The sequence below is a fragment of the Periplaneta americana genome, chromosome 3, assembly GCF_040183065.1.
Source record: "Periplaneta americana isolate PAMFEO1 chromosome 3, P.americana_PAMFEO1_priV1, whole genome shotgun sequence".
Lineage (NCBI taxonomy): Eukaryota > Metazoa > Arthropoda > Insecta > Blattodea > Blattidae > Periplaneta > Periplaneta americana.
In genome coordinates, this window is record NC_091119.1 from 168,724,884 (window position 1) to 168,743,181 (window position 18,298).

Genomic DNA, 18,298 nt, shown 5'->3' on the forward strand with positions numbered 1-18,298 from the left:
TAAGAGCTACATGTATACAAGAGTTATTTACGAATTAAACAACAAAATACTATGAACTATTAATTAAACACTGAAATACAAACTATGTAGCAGAAGTAAGCTAAAATACATAGAATGTTAATATATTTCAAATAATGTTAGATAATAGAAAGAGATTATTATGAGACAATTTCGAAAATACAGCACTATCAGGATGCATGTCTAAAGGAAGGAGTAACAATGTAGACAGTATTATACAAATCTGGCTTTCAGGTAGTAACTCCCTGTAAAGCAGTTTGAATAATTTCAAGGAAAAATTGTTCCGGGGCCGGGTATCGATCCCGGGACCCTTCGCTTTGCGCGCGAACGCTCTACCGACTGAGCTACCCCAGGAACTATACACGACACCGTCATACGTTAACAGAAAGCTACAATTTAAAGTCACACAGTAATTGTGTGCACTCACAGTTGAGTTCTGGCGTCTTGTCAGCTCATTTGAGTTGTGTGGATATAAAAGGAAAAATTGTGGCGGTGTCGTGTATAGTTTCTTGGGTAGCTCAGTCGGTAGAGCTTTTGCGCGCTAAGCGAAGGGTCCCGGGATCGATACCCGTCCCCGGAACAATTTTTCCTTGAAATTATTCAATGTAGACAGTGATAGTTTAATTCAGTATGATTGGAGTGAAATGTTAAGGTTATCTTTTAAGCTGTTTTTAAAAGTGTTTATTGTCTTGCAGCCCCTAATACTATGTGACAGGGAATTCCATTGTCGCGAGGTGGATACTGTAAAAGATGATGAATAACGAGATGTTATATGAAGAGGTATAGTTAACGCGCCACAGATAAGTGATCTGGTATTTACGTCGTGGTTAGAGTATAGATAAGAAAAACGAGACGGAAGGTAATTTGGTGTTGCGGTGTGCAGAATTCGAAAGAGTAAAGACAAAGAGTGTAAAGTTCTACGTTCTCTAAGTCGGAGCCACGAAAGACTTGCGAAGGACGGTGATATGTGATCATATCGTCGGATGTTGCATACGTATCTGACGCACATATTCTGAACTCGCTGTAACTTGACTGACAGTTCAGAACTTAGGTCACTTAACAAAACGTCACAATAATCGAAGTGCGGCATTACTAGGGTTTGTACTAGGGTACGTTTTAGTTGCTAGGGCAAGAAGTTTCTTAAGCGACTCAAACAGTGAATAGAGCAGAGGTCTCCAAAAAGCCTATCGTCATTCGTGCCCTCGATGCTGCCCGCCGAACACAGGGTGCTGAGGGCTAGAGAAGGGAACGAGACTCGTGCCTCAACAGATGGGAGCGGTCAGTGGGGAATCGCGGCAACAGTCAGCTTATGTTTACAACTATTAACATCAAAAGAATAAGAAATATCATACGTTTGTATATTATTTTGACATACTATGAAGTTGGAACCCCGTCTGTTGCTATTGACACAAACCATTGCAAATTCAACCTCTTCTGTTCTATGGTGCCTTTCAGTGCCTGGAAAAGATCTTCTCCAGTTGTATTTTGTAATTACATCTAGAAGACATTCAGACACAGTAAAATGTTCATTAACTCCTCGGATGAAAATCGCTAGGTGAGCTTTGTCATTTCTATCTGTGCTTTCGTCCAATGCAAGTGAGTAAGCTACAAACTGGTTAATTGTGGTTTCGACTTCAGATTCAATTACATTTGCAATCTTGAAATTCCTTCTCTGAACTGTAATTGGAAACAATTTAATTTTCTTAAACTTTGACTTTGTTCTGGACAGAGTATTTTTGGTAACATTCTGTATGCACGATTTTACAAATGATGCTTCTGTAAAGGACCTCATTGATTTTCCAATATTCCAGGCTAGAACATAGCTAGCAAGAAGCTTTTTTTGTTTAAGACTGAGGACACGTGAATGATTTGTGTTTGTACTTTCTTCTTTTATATTTATCAAAATATTTGTACCCACGCATTTCATTTAAAATTCAACGAAAAACTATATGTTTGCCATGCCGAACTCAGTGTAAATGTATTGTAATATACTGATTATTATGTATAACCAACAGTTATGCAGATAACCCCAAAAAATAAATTATTTTCACATGTCCAACATTGTATGATTTTCTTTGTGAAGAGTCGAGAATTGTCGTCGCATGTTGAATTTCAATACACTGGTAAAAATTTTCGAACAAATTAAGCATTTCACATTCTCCCCACTAACACAAAAAATTTCCCTTCCTATTCATCCTTGGATGTACTACGTCCATGATTAGAAGACATTGTGAAACGGTGGAACACGCCGACCAACACAATGATAAAGGCAGTCCGCCACTGCTCTTCGTTTGCGCATAAACATTGAGTACAGTACAGGTGGAGATGGGTGAGGCGGAGCGCGCTCATTACGTACTGGCTTCGGTTCCGTTCAGGGGCTTACTCGCGAGTACGCTTTTGGAGACGTCTGGAATAGAGGAATAGATTTTTTTTATCGTTTCCTTAACTTGAAAATTCCAATTTAGATTATTATCGAAAAAGAAGCCAAGATCTTTTACGACAGATGAATAAGGGATTAGCGTGTTGTTAAGTGTAACAACTGAAAGATTACTGTTATTAAGAGAGTTAACTAAACGTTTATGGCCAATAATTATAGCTTGAATCTTACTTGGATTAAGTGCGAGTCCGAAAATGTGAATGAAATCGCGACAAGGGAATAAGGATTGATAGAGCAAAAGCATTCCCCAGAATAATGTAATAATTGCTATAAGTAAAAATGTTTACAATAAAATTAAACATGTTCAAATTTACAGATAAGCAATGATAAAAGAGTTCATTTTTTATTTCAGTAGGCTATTTTACGACGCTTTATCAACATCTCAGATTATTTAGCGTCTGAATGAGATGAAGGTGATAATGCCGGTGAAATGAGTCCGGGGTCCAGCACCGAAAGTTACCCAGAATTTGCTCATATCGGGTTGAGGGAAAACCCCGGAAAAAACCTCAACCAGGTAACTTGCCCCAACCGGGAATCGAACCCGGACCACCTGGTTTCGCGGCCAGACGCGCTAACCGTTACTCCACATGTGTGAACTAAAAGAGTTCAAAATAAATAAAGTGTTGTTATAACCTCAGTTGTTTTTATTCCAAGGAGCATTTTATTGTTATCATCTCTGCTTCGATTCGAAATGACACATACTAGTAGAGAATATGAAGCCTCCTGAAGTTCCAACAAAACAATACCTCTAACACTAAAGTAAAGTTCATTTTACTAATGGACTAAATTAGAGCTCTTCCATTATACAATACACTCAGTGACTATTATAATATTATCTACTCTCCTCGTCTTCGGCGTTATAAAGTTATATTTAAGACCGCACCCAAGTGAAAGTTCAAAATCCTAAGTATTATAACTTATGACGTGAATATGTTAGAAGAAAATCCACAAACGATTAGTGAAAACACGGGAATTTTACTGGAAGCAAGTAAAGAGGTAGGTTTGGAAGTAAATCCCGAAAAGACAAAGTATATGATTATGTCTCGTGACAAGAATATTATACGAAATGGAAATATAAAAATTGGAAATTTATCTTTTGAAGAGGTGGAGAAGTTCAAATATCTTCGAGCAACAGTAACAAATATAAATGATACTCGGAAGGAAATTAAACACAGAATAAATATGGGAAATGCCTGTTATTATTCGGTTGAGAAGCTTTTATCATCCAGTCTGCTGTCAAAAAATCTGAAAGTTAGAATTTATAAAACATTTATATTACCGGTTGTTCTTTATGGTTGTGAAACTTGGACTCTCACTTTGAGAGAGCAACATAGGTTAAGGGTGTTTGAGAATAAGGTGCTTAGGAAAATATTTGGGGCTAAGAGGGATGAAGTTACAGGAGAATGGAGAAAGTTACACAACACAGAACTGTACGCATTGTATTCTTCACCTGACATAATTAGGAACATTAAATCCAGACGTCTGAGATGGGCAGGGCATGTAGCACTTATGGGCGAATCCAGAAATGCATATAGAATGTTAGTTGGGAAGCCGGAGGGAAAAAGACCTTTAGGGAGACCGAGACGTAGATGGGAAGATAATATTAAAATGGATTTGAGGGAGGTGGGATATGATGATAGAGAATGGATTAATCTTGCTCAGGATAGGGACCAATGGCGGGCTTATGTGAGGGCGGCAATGAACCTCCGGGTTCCTTAAAAGCCATTAAGTAAGTAAGTATTATAACTTACTCATGTCGTAGGAGAACCAAAGGAGAAAGATTCGATCCGGTGCAGTGGAATGAACTTCGGCGTGGCTCAGTGGTTAGAGCGCCCAGTGCGTAGAACTGGGAGACCCAGGTTCAATCCTCGGCGCCGAAGCGAATTTTTCTCCGTTAATAAATTATAATTTATTGTCATTTAAACTACGGAGAAAGCAGTTGCATTATGCAAGTAAAATTATTTGCTATTTTTATCAGAATTTGTAAAGTAGAAGTATAAAATTAGAAACTTACGGTATTTCAATCTCTCACTAAAAGTATACTTAAGCGTTTCATAACTTATTTTTTTAAATATCAATACATATTTAAGTGCATATTTCTAAGATCTTTAGTGCATAGTTATATGCATATTTTGTCAATTTTAGTGAATATAAAAAATTTTATGTTTTACTTAACGATGCTCGCAACTGCCGAGGTTATATCAGAATCACCTATGTGCCGAAATTTTGTCCAGCAGGAGTTCTTTTACATGCCAGTAAATCTACTGACATGAGCCTGTCGCATTTAAGGGGACACTATGGTGAAATAATGGTGAAAAATTAAGAAAATCCACTTAAAAATGTATTGTGACACTCTATTTAGACCGAGCTCAAAAAGGTAATTAAATTATGTTCCCATGACTATTTTGAAGCTTTTGAGCTAATATAAACTAAAAATGGTGGAAATTGTGATGCAAGGAGCCTTTTTAGTGATGTCAATATAAAATACATTTAAAAAATATAATTTCAAAACTATTATCCCTAATGGCACCAAATTTTGTACAGATGATAGTATTGTAGGCATGTTTATGTAGCTTAAAATTCATAAATTTTGGATGAAAATTGTAAAAGATTTAAAACTCACATAAGTGTCCCCTTAAGCACATTTAAATGCCATCGACCTGGCCCGGGATCGAACTCGCAACCTCGGGCATAGAAGGCCAGAGCTATACCAACTGCGCCAACCAGGCCGACTAATGAATACAAATCCTCGCTCTATTTATAACAATAAATTTCCCGCATTGATTTATTCTTTCTTTCCAAAGGAAAAAGTGTGAATCTAAAACAATGATTGTTTCAAAATAACAGGTTTATGAAATAACACTAGGTAGCGGACATATACGAGAAAAACGTGTAAACATGTATGTTTAACATACCAACAGGAGCACAGTTTTGTCAATTTGGACAGCGCGCAAACCGCATCTATTACACTCAATCCTCTTTTGTTTTAGAGACCTGAAGGTAAATAGGCCAGTGGGGAGAACCGATACGCAAATGGAGGGAAAACATGAAAATGTATGAGATAGGGGATTTATGATGATATGGACTGAAATTGCTCAATGGCGCTAGATGGAATTAACTCGCCCAGGAAAGGTCACGACTTAATTACTGATACTAATTCAAGTTAGCACCGTACATCGTATACAGGCTCAATTGGAGAGTCGAATGGAAATCTTGCAATCGTGTCGTTTTCCCAATGGCTAAAATGCATATTTATGAAGATTCGGTTGAAATATTCTCCATTCAATGCACAGGAGTCTGATATTAAATCTCCTTTGTTTAACATGATGTAAAATAAAATTATTTGCACTGTGAATATGCGATAACTTTTGTGTCAATATTGTAATTCAAGTAGTCCAACGAAGCAATGTGCCGTTTACCTTATCGTAACTAATTTGTCTATGCGGATGACGTGAATATGTTAGGAGAAAATACACAAACGATTAGGGAAAACACGGAAATTTTACTTGAAGCAAGTAGAGCGATCGGTTTGAAGTAAATCCCGAAAAGACAAAGTATATGATTATGTCTCGTGACCAGAATATTGTACGAAATGGAAATATAAAAATTGGAGATTTATCCTTCGAAGAGGTGGAAAAATTCAAATATCTTGGAGCAACAGTAACAAATATAAATGACACTCGGGAGGAAATTAAACGCAGAATAAATATGGGAAATGCGTGTTATTATTCGGTTGAGAAGCTCTTATCATCCAGTCTGCTGTCCAAAAATCTGAAAGTTAGAATTTATAAAACAGTTATATTACCGGTTCTTCTGTATGGTTGTGAAACTTGGACTCTCACTCTGAGAGAGGAACATAGGTTCAGGGTGTTTGAGAATAAGATGCTTAGGAAAATATTTGGGGCTAAGCGGGATGAAGTTAGAGGAGAATGGAGAAAGTTACACAACACAGAACTGCACGCATTGTATTGTTCACCTGACATAATTAGGAACATAAAATCCAGACGTTTGAGATGGGCAGGGCATGTAGCACGTATGGGCGAATCCAGAAATGCATATAGAGTGTTAGTTGGGAGACCGGAGGGAAAAAGACCTTTGGGGAGGCCGAGACGTAGATGGGAAAATAATATTAAAATGGATTTGAGGGAGGTGGGGTATGATGATAGAGTGTGGATTAATCTTGCACAGGATAGGGACTGCTGGCGGGCTTATGTGAGGGCGGCAATGAACCTTTGGCTTCCTTAAAAGTCATTTGTAAGTAAGTAAGTATATTATGATACAAGGTTGGGAACTTCTTTTTACAAACTATGAAAAAAGTTTGAAAACTAGCAGATCGAGTTTTTTAATTTCCAAGATTTTGTAATGCACTTCACAAACGTGTATTGTACCTAAAATAATTTTTGCACTATAGTATATTTTGAAAGTAATATTTTTTAAATTCTTAATATAGCCTACATTAGGTACAGTTACCCTTAAAAGGAATGAGACGACTCTTGGTCGTCGGAAGTTAAAGTTCTACAGCGCGGTTCACTCGATATCGACGTAACAATATGTACCATGAGAAACATAACAAGAATTATTACAAGGGCCACAACAAGGTCAAGAATCAGAGTAAGGATCACGAAGAAGATAGCCATTTAAGGCCACGATTTCACAACATAGCTCGAGTCACAAAATATCATTGCTTCTCTGTACCGAATGGCAAATGCCTGCTATGGGATCTACATTCTGGACTATTGCTGTCAGTGTCTTGTCTCGGTAGCTCATATAGTAGCGTGTCGGTTCCACTGTATAACCTAAACGTCTCGTGTTCGATCCCAGGTAAAACTTTTTTTATTGAGGTGTAATTAATTTCTTCAGAGTTCCTCGACTGTCTAATTTGTCAAAAAATATGGAATAATCTATGCCCAATTTCTGGGTCTTACAAGTGGACTGAATCTCGTCAATAAAAAAAATAAATCTTACTTGGAAGTTAAAAGTTTTCTTCCTCAAACAAAAATCACAAGAAAGAAAAAGAGACCTGTTAACTTAAAATCTTGTCCACATGCCATCAGCTTCTATTACAGCTCTAAGTTAATCCGGCATGGATGTCACGAGATTGTGGAATAAGTTCTGATCCCCGGCGAGATCTTCCCAGTTGCGAACAACTTGATTCCACAGATGCGTCGGTGGGCATAGGTGGCTATTCTTCTCTTTTTCAATTCCGCCCATAAATTTTCGATGACCTTCAAATTAGGTGACTTCGGAGGCCAATTAATGATTTCGATCTCGGTCTCCTTTGGAACCATCTTTGAATGCGTGCGGCATAGTGCACGGGATGGTTATCCTGCTGGAACAGCAATGTTCCTTCGGGAAGACGTTCTCGGGCGGAAGAAAGGAATATATTTTCCAGAATGTGCTCGTAAGTTCCCGGATTAAACCGGCAATGATGCGTTCTATAATGCCAGGTCTATCGTAAGACATCCACCCCCAACATGATATGCTAAAGCGCCCCGATCTTTCACGTCGGGGCACATAGCGCTGATCATGTCGGAGACCATCCTCACGATAGACACGGACTGGACCTTTGTAATCACTCGAGATGGTTGTTTCCTAGGAGAAAATTACATTTCTCCAATCAAAATCCACTCTATTGGTAGCGAAGGCAAGACGGTCGACAGCTTGTGCTTCCCCCAATATTTCCATTTGCGCAGTCCTCCGGCTCCTAATTCCTGGTCAACCTGCTGATCACAGTCTGTAAAGAACCGGGAGAAGTTAGATGCTGCTCTTATTTCGTTAGCAGTCCGAAAGGGATCCTGTCGAACTGTCTCGAATAAGAGAGCATCCTCTTCCAATGAAGAAATCCGTGTAAAGACTCTAAACCTTTGTAAAAGTTTGTCTGTGTGGCTTAGGAATATTTTTTAATTTCATTTGAATTGTTAGTTTTTAATATATATGAATTTACATTGTATATGTGTGTGTGTCTATAAATGCATTCATTAGATTAACGTTTATAATATAATAACTTGTAATTTTGTATTGTCTGTGATCATTAACACTTAATCTGAGGACTTTGTAAAACTCTATTTCAACGTTACTTAGCTATTTCAACGTTATTTAGACAAAAAATCGTTGACGTAAACTAGGAATCGAACTCGCTCTCTTCTACACAACATGCAAAAGTCTTAGCGTCTGAGCTATTGAAACGACACGAAAGCTTTCCTTTCTGTGGGGAGTGTCAATCTAGTCATGAAGGTCCATTGTCGATTTAACTACACGATTTATGTATATATTTATCTTTTATTTACGGAATATTATAATATTTTTTGCAGTTTTTGAAGTGAATTTCGGAACGATGCTACTAACAAACCAAATAGCCTGAATTTAAGTAACTCAATATTCGTTATCTTGTGTATCAGTGCTCTGGTCTCCGATCATGCGCAGTGTCTTACATCTGAGACTTACGAATATTCAATCGTCTCATTCTTTTCCAGGGAAACTGTAGGCCTACATTACACTATGAACAGGTAACTGATGGTTAGCAGTCTGGCCAACGTACAAACTTCACCATCAACTTCAATATGAAGGAGTAAAAATGATTCAGGTACTTGTAATATTTCGTGTACAATTGAAATATTTTTTTCTTTGTTAAGTGAAGTTTGAATTGTTTAAATAAAGTTTAGTACATTTCAGGGACAAGTTGTTATAATTACCTCAAATGCAGAGTATGTAGATTATCTTTAGGAGATAGATTCTCCGTAAATCGATGAGCATGAATTCATTAATGTAACGATGAAGTACTAAATAAAGTGCGAAATCCTACTTCCACATCTACATTTTCATCTTAAAATTCCATGTCCATTATATCTAATGAAAATGACACTCCTTCATTCAGATTTTATAACTATCTTTCCAACAATTGTTCATTTAATTAACGTATTAATCAGGTTATTTGTAATCTATACTAATAATAAATCTGTAGCCGAAATTTTTCTGGTAATTTTCCATTTTCCAAAAATAATTGGTCCTAACATATATAATTAACCACCCTGAAACCGAAAATCGCTTTTTTGAAATTTTTGTTTGTATGTATGTCTGTCTGTCTGTCTGTCTGTCTGTCTGGATGTTTGTTACCTTTTCACGCGATAATGGCTGAACCGATTTATATGAAAATTGGAATATAAATTAAGTTCGCTGTAACTCAGATTTTAGGCTATATGATATTCAAAATACGTTATTTAAAAGGGGGGTTATAAAGGGGCCTGAATTAAATAAATCGAAATATCTCGCTTATTATTGATTTTTGTGAAATATATTATATAACAAAAGTTTCTTTAAAATGATTTCCTATAAGATTTATTCCTTACAAAAGTTTGATAGGACTGATATTTAATGAGATAAATGAGTTTTAAAATTAAAATACAATGCCATCTAAGGCGGTGTAATGAAATGAAAACAAATGACTACGTCTATAAGGGGCCTTGGACAACAACAATCGAAAGCTATGAAACATAGCCTACAGAGAACGTTTCTGTCCTTGTATGAAGTAATATCGAAAGCTAAATTAACCGATTTGTATAATTAATTATTATTTCACCATTGGAAAGTGTAGTTTCTCTAGATGGACATAATGCTATAATGTTGTTACAGTAACTTCTGAGTGCTCTCTGGACCAAAATGATCGCATTTTAATTATTTAAATACAATTTAAATTAAGCAACATATTAAATGATTTATCCTTCTATCAAACACGAATGTTCCCTGGATCAAACGTCCTATTTTAATTATGTAATTACTTTATATTTATTTCTAACAGGTGCAGCGGAGCGCACGGGTACGGCTAGTTATATTATAAGGCTCTGTTTCAGCATATAATGAGAGTTTATTTCTGTTATAATAACAAGAGAAAAGCGCAGTACTTGTAATTAACATTATTGAATCTGTATTTCGTTTTTCTCAATTGACATTTCTGAATAACATCCAATTTCTTTATTACAGTAATCGAGATCAATCTATTTCAACTTCACAATGTCTGAATAGTTAAAGCGAGTATAAATAACAGCGAGGAAAAAAAAATGTCTGAAGAGGTAAGTATTCATAAATATACAATTATTAACATTTTGTGAGCGAATTTTAGGGATATTTTATTTACATTTTTATTTTATTCACGAAATAGTCCTAATATCCTATGTCACTCGAGATCTGAGATTACTATAGACAGATTATTATTATTATTATTATTATTATTATTATTATTATTATTATTATTATTATTATTATTATACAGCATACAGAGGTGAGCCTGCCTGGAGAGAAATAAAAAAATAGGTTGCAGCCGTCAAATTACTCTTCAAGGAACGACCACTCATATAAACTGAGGGAAAGAAGACAGAGGACGGACACTGGAAAGTTTTCTTTTCTCAATCGTACTATCAGGGACTGGAATGCTTTACCTGCGGACTTACTAAAGGCTTTACCAATAACCAAAAATGTATTTAAAAATAGGGTTAAGGACTTTACTAATAGACGGTAGTATATTATACACACTACTTAAAGGGTGTAATTGATATCTTGTTATTTGAAGTGTTCTATCAGTGAGGAAATGTGTTGTGTCAGTGAAGTGTGTAGTGTCAGTGAAGTGTGTTGGTGTCAGTGAAGTGGCTGTGCAAAGTATTTGAAAAGTGAAATGGTTAGAAGTGTTAGTTTAATCAGGTAGACTCAGTGCAGTGAGTGAGTTGACAGCGAAATAAGTGTAGTGCCGAAAGGTACTTGTGCAGGTATGAATCTGTCACACTCGTGGGTCTTAGTTCGAACTTAGGGTTAAGATACAAATTAGATTTACTTTAAATGTTATTTCAAGTGACCACGCTTCATTTAATTTAGGATGCTCCTTGTTACTATTATTATTTTATTATTATTATTATTATTATTATTATTATTACTGTTATTATTATTAATTATTGTTTTTTATTAGTTGTGTTTATTATTAATTGTCATAATTGAGTGTAATTAGTTACCACTGCCACCGAATATATACCCATTTGCGGTGTGAATAAATACATACATACATTATTTATTACATATAGACCTATTTCTCAGTGACACGAGAAGTACTGGTGTTGGCTGTTATGCAGAATTTTCACCCGGTAATGTACACATTTCATACAGCGCAGTTGTGAAGAAAATATATGACCCCTAATAGGCTGCAGTAGAAGAGAAGATTGCGTTACTTGGCTACCCACATGAATCTCCACGCTGAGTCGAGTGAATGTAGTAACGAGCAGAACTCGAGTGGAGGGTGATGTTATCTCTGGTGTTAGTTTGACAGATGATGGAAGTTTGTGTTCCAAACGATCTTGAGATTCTAGCAACGTGTAAATACAAACTGCAGATAAGACAGTAGCTCAGAGCTTAGGACATCAGTTTCTGTGCTACAAGTCTGTGATGTTTACTTTCATTCCTCATTTTGGATAGGCTACCTCTAGCGTTCAAACACAAATATCTCGAAACGGTGATGGAACTGAATCACTTGCTTCTCACTTCTCGTTTTAAGTCTTCGAGTTTGACACTTCCCCTTCGGCAAGTCTACAGTCAAGAAATTATTTTGTGACATTAATGGCCGGTTTCACCAACCTTCGTTATCGTTATAACGTCTCGTTAAATAATTTAATTAAACTTTGGTCAGTTTTTGCGTTTCACCAAGCATCATTATTGCTAACGCATCTTTAAACTCGCCGTTAATTTATTAGGACCTATTCGTCGCGTTAAAACAGTAACGATGCGTTAAGAAGTCAACAACATGGCGGACATATTCGATGCTGAAATTCTTTATTTAGTACTTCAATATAATGGCGAACTTATATGTTGTAATTACTCTCGGAATAATCATTTTGAAGATTTAAGTGATAAAGAATTCCATGAAAGCTACACATTAAGGGAATAAGCAGTAAGAATGATTCTAGAAGAAACTGAATGTAGGTTAGAATACGACAGATGGAAACACCCACTTAACGCCTCTTCAACAGAGTCTTCTCGCTTTAAGATAATGTTAAGGGAAGTTTTGAAATAGTAATTGGTGATATGGACGGGGTGTCAAAAGCTGCATTGTCTAGATATGTAAATAAAGTATCAGACGTACTATCAACATTACGACCACAATACAGTCATTATTTTTATAATAGGTTTATAGCTAAATTTCCTGTCGTCACTGACAACTAGAGTTGGGCAACACGATTCTTTTTCAGAAGTCGATTCCAACGATTCAATCACATATTACGAATCGATTCTAACGATTCGTTCACGATTCTTCTCAGTCTGCGATTCCAACTATTCTTTTGAATCGTCAAGGAGTTCACGATTCTTCCCAGTCTGCGATTCCAACTATTCTTTTGAATCGTCGCAAGACACTTTCCTTTGCAAACCACGCGTAGAACAAAAACGTTCTACATCTCTCGCATAGATGGCATAAGAGGCGAGACATTGGATTGCCTCTTTTTCATTGGCTGGAACCATTCAGCATGACCTCCATTAATCTACAAAATTACCCAAGATAATGTCTCTAAATTATAATTTATCAACTGAACCTTATTATGAAGTACATTTTTTGCATTACATCTCTATTTAACTATGCACATTTCAGGTTTGTGTTCATTATTTTCCATACTTAACAAATGCAGTATTTTGATTTCACTCTCGCTCGGGAATATTCGGCACGGTTCGGAAATGTCCGCTGACAGGTTACATCAAACAAGTAAATAGAATCGTGGGTTACGATACCATGTCAATTCGTTACTATTCTTTTGAACGACGATTCGTTACGATAATTTTGAACGACGATTCATTGATACCACGAATCGATTCTTACGATTCTTTATTATTAGTCGTTCGAATGAACGATTCGTTCACGAATCGACCCAACTCTACTGACAACGTTAGATTGTATACATGTTCCAATCATCTCTCCTGGCAGTGACATGGCCAAAAGATTCTGCAATAGAAGATCTTATTTTCCATTCAATATTCAAACAATTTCATAGGCCAATGTAAAGCTCCGCATACAAAAATTGTGGCTAAACTAGCGCTGAGGTAGTTTCCTACGTACTCTGCTTATACACCTTCCGTGACAGGTTAGGTTTGGTTAGTTTAGGTTTTTGTTAAGTCTTGCATATACGTCAACTGCATCTCCACAAAAAATCTCTTATAAATTCAACGATTTTCACTTCCGAAACCAGCACAACTACCTCAGCTCTAGTTTATTGAAATTGTAATAGATTAGAATACGACAGGCAGGAATCACCCACTTAACGCCTCTTCAACACATTCTTCTCGCTTTAAGATAATGTTATGGTTAGCACAACTTTCCAAAGGAGGATGCCTTTTTTAATGAAAAGGGTGCAAAGGGGTTTTCTTTTAGGAGACAATGGATACCCCTTAAAATCCAATTTAATGACGGTTGTCCTGAATTCTGCCACATAAGCATGGCAAAATTGTTGTAGAGTACATAAATCTGCATGAAATACAGTGGAAAAGTAATATGCAATTTATGGAAGAGGCGATTTCCCGTTCTAAATTTAGGCCTAAGAACAATTGCTTAGAATGCTTTGTATATAATTAAGTGTGGCATCAATTCTGAAGCTGTCAACCTTATCATCCGCAAAATTGTACTGCTCTACATTCCTCTTATTTACATTTGGAAACATCTGTCTTTTTGTTTTTAATTACGTTATGACAACATACTGTATTTAGGAAGAATATGAAGAACTAAGAACTTTTAGATGTTCTTAAAATTACTGTCTCTTACCCGTTTGCCTATGATTATTTCCTCATGCCAAACAAAGTCAGCCATGATCATATGTAACCAATGAAATTCGTGATTTCGAAGCCATGGTCGTATGAGAAATAAAGTATCCAAGATAGAAGTACAAAATCCCCACGTTAGTAAACGCATACTAATTTTAAAGAAATGAGGCTTGATGAAACAGTCAACGTTTAAAGGTCTCGTTAAATTAAACGATCATTTCTTGACAAGTCGTTTATGCTGATTTAAAGAAGCTTGGTGAAACCGGCCATGAGTAGTACTAGTCATATATTAAAATAGAGTATTAACTAATATGTACAAAACCTTTGACAAATTGACAGAGGAACCAAAATAAACAAGAAAATTCATGTATACAGTCAATTTTGCTTTGTATTTTTATTACAGAAAAACGTTTTAGTTCTTACATATTCCCTTATTACACACACAACGGAGAAACTTTAGACCATTTCCCACTGGCATCCGCCATGTTGCCTTTTCTTGCTTTACCAACAGAAGCAACTATACTATATATTATTATGATGTACCGAAGTACATATGATATTTCCATGCAGATATTCTGCGTCACTTAGTCACTCATAACGAGTGCACCTCTGCACATGTAGAGCTGAAAACCCGGGTTCAAATCCCGGTGCCGAAGAGAATTTTTCTCCGTTCCACTCATATTTTATCAGCTATACCATGTCAGTTTGAAATTAATGTCGGCGGTGAAAAAAATCCCTATACTTCATCTATCATTATTTCTTATCTGATTATTCGAATGAGAATAAGCTATAAAAACTTTAACAAAACAAACCTAACCTTCGTCATATTAATCAAAGTTTCTTACCGGATTTAATATTTAGAGGATTACTACATATTAGCATTACTTTTTACGAGTTGTTTCTTAAGTTGGCGACATTGATTATATACAACTATGTGCAAAAACGGCATATCTGCAGTAGTGCGGAAATGATCTAAAGAATACCTCGAATCCATACATAACTGTCCTTGGATTTTAATTATCTAAAATATTGTTAAAATATATATCCCATATTAATTTAATTAGTCCATTTGGTACATTATTATTATTATTATTATTATTATTATTATTATTATTATTACTATTATTATTATTATTATTATTATTATTATTATTATTATTATTATCATCTAAAAATTTTAAAACATGAAGTAGTTCCAATCTATCAAATGCCTTTTCAAGATCAACAAAATACATGTAGGAAGGATTTCTACGTTTTCAGTAAGTTTTGAATACATACTCGTAATAAATAAGATTCGGATAAAGTAGCTGTATCAAGATAGACTGTATAGGTGTATATGATTAGGGCCTTGACTTGCTTAAGTAAACACTAGCTAAACTCTACCTACTGGCAAGACAGCTCCCACCCCCTAGCTAAAACATCAGTGAAATGATGGTGGACACGCGACAACTAGTCAATGTTTGTAAACAAAACGCACGGACCAAGGATGCCTATCCTGATACAGCTACTTTATCCGAACCATAATAATAACAGTCTCAAAACTTCCTCTTTCCTTTACTAGGCCTACTGATATAATCGATGTATATCAGAAGAAGAACAATATTGTTTGTATACATCTGAAGTCTGATTAATGTAACGTGTGGGTAACAGCGTTATAGGCAATTGAGGGAGATTAAACTGCCACCCTCCCATTATCTCCTGGCCTGGTTGCCTCATAAGTCGTACCTTATTGGTATCATTTGTGAAGTTCAGATCTGATTTCGGACTGTTGACTAAACAACTGATTTAATTAAACATGATCACTGATGGAAGAAATAAACCACGTGAAATAAAAAGCACCTGTAATTACAAAACAAAGCGAAATGCACTATGTATTTAAACAAGTTTTTTATTGTCTTTAAGTTCTTACCCTTTCTCCAAAGGGTTCCCAGATATTAGTTAACAACCTGAACAAAATATGCGAAAATAAGCATTTTTTTGCAAAAGAATATCACATTTTTAGTGAACTTAATTTTCAACTTACTTTAAATTCCGCACCTAACTGAAAAATCTTTAAGCTAAGTTCAATGATTTCATTATTACGAAATTTTTAAGGATGAAAAATATCTACCTCACTACATTCTCTTGAAAATTACGTTAAGTTATATATCAGCAGGTCTACTTCAATCTATTTCATTTCAGTAAGTGTCTCTTTATCCCGAAGGAATCGTTTGCCTCATTCTGAATGCGTAACGTTCTCATTTCCAATTCGCATTTTCATTATATGATTAATAATATGGTTAAGTTTCAATATCAGAATCAAGTTGTGCTGAAAGAGCAACAAAGAGACAGGAATATCGTACCACAAGATTCATGATAGACATCTTTCCCTACTTTCTCTTTGATTGGATACGGACTAAGAATCGTTCTATGGTGCGCGGTAAACAGGGCATAAGAAATTTATGATTTTGAATTATGACCTCCATATGAATACAAAAAATGTACTTTTTCATATGGTATAAAGGGAATATGTCTATTTTCTTCCATAATGATGTAGAGCGTCACATATCCAGCCCATCGTAATGGTCCTCATTTCAAACTTTGCTCTTGCTCCACTCAAGACTTGCAATTTTTTATTTATGATCTTTTACCCCGTACAATAGCATTTGCTCTAGATAGAGATTGTACATGGTCTTTCAAAAGTATCGCATAATTGCAATTAAAATTAAAATAGGGGATTTCAAACAAAAATCTCAAGACATTTAGTCTGAGGTATTCTATTCGTACGGAAAGAGCTCTAATTCTGAAATATTTCAGTTGCGGACATAGTATGTGTAGTTGGAATTTTTTTATTTGTTTTGATGTGTATAACCACCTCCAACTGAGCGAGGTAGCGGAGACGATTATATTTGAGACTAACATTCGGGAGGTCCCGGGTTCAAATCCCGTGGCCAACCAACGTGACTGATATGTTTCATTGTTTCTCTCAGTCACGAAAGCAAATGCCTGATTGTAAATTTACATACAATTATCCAAAACCGCCTTAATCACTAGTAAAAGGTAAAAGTATCCCCGTAACATGCCATGAAGGCACTTGGGGGGCATGGAGGTAGAGCTCCATGCTTTCCATGACCTCGGCACTAGAATGAGGTGGTGTGGTCGGCACCACGCTCTGACCGCCTTTTACCCCCGGGAAAGACGCGGTACTCAATTTTATAGGAGGCTGAGTGAACCTCGGGGCCGTTCTGAAAGTTTGGCAACGAGAAAAAATCCTGTCACCACCTGGGATCGAACCCCGGACCTTCCACTCCGTAGCCAGCTGCTCTACCAACTGAGCTACCCGGCCGCCGCCTTAATCACTAGTATCATAAACAATATAAATATTCTAAATCAGTTGCATGAATACAAGTCACCTATGCCACACGACAATAGAAACTGAAATTCAACAATAGTCAACGATCTACTCATATCCCCAAAGACCCTACATTTTATATACTTTCTTTTGCAGATGATACTGTACTAATATTTAATGGGGAAAATTGGGATAAAACTTATTTAAATGCTAACAATGGAATCGACGTAGTGAAAAATTGGCTCGACTCAAATCTCCTGTCCTTAAATACTATTAAAAAGTCGCAACGCTGTTATTTCCGGCGTGACTTCTTCTCTTTGCTTACGTCTTAGGAAGTGAAGGCTCTATAAAGTCTAGGTAGGTAGTATCGTTCGCCATTTTTGTTCTTTCGTTGCCGAGCTACCAGACGAGGGATCTATTTGCCACACCGTTAAACATTATCATGTCGTAGCTCCTATGATAATAAATCAAACGCACTATAATTCAGCAAATAATTCAGCGGCAAATAACGTCCTCGTGTGCTTTCTGCGAACGCCAACGAAACAGCCAAAACGGCGGGCAATTATATTAAGTATTTATCCAGCCTTAGGAAATGCGTAATGTCTTCATAAGCCAATCACAAGACGCACACGTTTAAATGTAGCCGACCTGCAACGTGATTGGCTGCCGGAAATTAGAGCGACGGGACTATAATAAAACTAACTATACGTATTCCATTTTCTTTAACAACGAAA

At 36.2% G+C, this 18,298-nt stretch overlaps 1 non-coding gene across 1 annotated transcript; it reads right to left on the bottom strand.

The window, feature by feature from the left end:
• Positions 1 to 299: 299 nt before the first annotated feature.
• Positions 300 to 373, bottom strand: TRNAC-GCA (transfer RNA cysteine (anticodon GCA)). Its single transcript has one exon. It is a non-coding gene; the product is annotated as a tRNA-Cys (tRNA).
• Between the last annotated feature and the right edge of the window lie 17,925 nt (positions 374 to 18,298).